The following is a 1,201-nucleotide window of genomic DNA, read 5'->3' on the forward strand; positions in this document are numbered from 1 at the left end:
GAATATAACAATAAAATGTATAATAAAAAAAAAAAGAAAATATTAAAAAATAATAATAAAAAAAAAATAAAGTGCAGTAGGAACACAACTGCCAAATTAAAGCTGTGAATATGGCAGAACTATTATACATAACTGGGGCAAAATGAAAAAAAAAGTCAGATATACTCAGAAAAAGTTTATCCCTTACAAGCTGTCTCTTTTTTTTGCCCCCATGAGAGAGCATGAATGCAGTCCCCACTACCACAAATTTTGCTGTTGAGTTCCCCACATTTGGGGAAACCACAGGGGTCACCACATCCTGAGTGCAATGAATAAGCCTTGCCCTGGAAAAACCACCGTGATCATGATCATGGTCTCTCCCCTGCCAGGTAAATATCACTCTTTTTTAATTATAAAAATATTAGTAACACTGAAGGGAGAGTAGAGACTTGGAATCTAGGAAACAAATATGAGATCAGAAAATGATAAAATGAATTCAATTGTAATTGACTAAATATAATCAATAAATTTTACATTTAATAAAGAGAAATAAAATTCTTAATATATTAACAAGGGGTGGCTGAATATATTTATTTAATTTATTGAGGTAACAGTTGTTTGCAATACTGTATGATCTAGGAGAATAAGTTCACATCTCAGACACAGGTTACCACACCAAATCCACCACCAAAGTACCCATAGTTCTTTACCCTAGACAGCTGGGCATTCTAACTTTCCTTTTTCCCCCCTCCCTCTCTAGTAGCTTCAATTCTACAGTCATATTTCTAGGGTTGTTTTTGTTTAGTTTTCTCATTTCTTTTGTTCTCTCTAGTCCAAAAATGAGTGAAATCATCTGGTATTTCTCTTTTTTTCTTTGTGACTTATTTCACTTAGCAAAATCCTCTTCAGTTCCATCCATGTTGTTGCAATTGCCATGAGTTCATATTTTTTATGGCTGAGTAATATTCCATTGAATACACATCCTTCTAAAGCCCACATTGATTATTTATAAAAGTTGACTCTGTATAAGACAAGAAGAAATCTCAGCGAATTCCAAAAAAAAAATCTGTGCAATACACATCAAATTCTCTCACCATGATAGAATAGTAGAATTTTTTTTAAAAGTCAAAACATTAAAAACATATAGGAAGATAAATAAAAGAAACCTTGAAAAACAGCGAGGAAGGTGTTGCCAATTATTATGTGCACATATAATAGAGCA

The 1,201-nt window shown here is 32.5% G+C and overlaps 1 non-coding gene across 1 annotated transcript; it reads right to left on the reverse strand.

The window, feature by feature from the left end:
* Nucleotides 1–210: 210 nt before the first annotated feature.
* Nucleotides 211–376, reverse strand: LOC119253634 (U1 spliceosomal RNA). Its single transcript, XR_005127163.1, has one exon. It is a non-coding gene; the product is annotated as a U1 spliceosomal RNA (small nuclear RNA).
* Between the last annotated feature and the right edge of the window lie 825 nt (nt 377–1,201).

Source organism: Talpa occidentalis, unplaced genomic scaffold (assembly GCF_014898055.3).
Source record: "Talpa occidentalis isolate TD23 unplaced genomic scaffold, MPIMG_talOcc4v2.1 talOcc4.2, whole genome shotgun sequence".
NCBI lineage: Eukaryota > Metazoa > Chordata > Mammalia > Eulipotyphla > Talpidae > Talpa > Talpa occidentalis.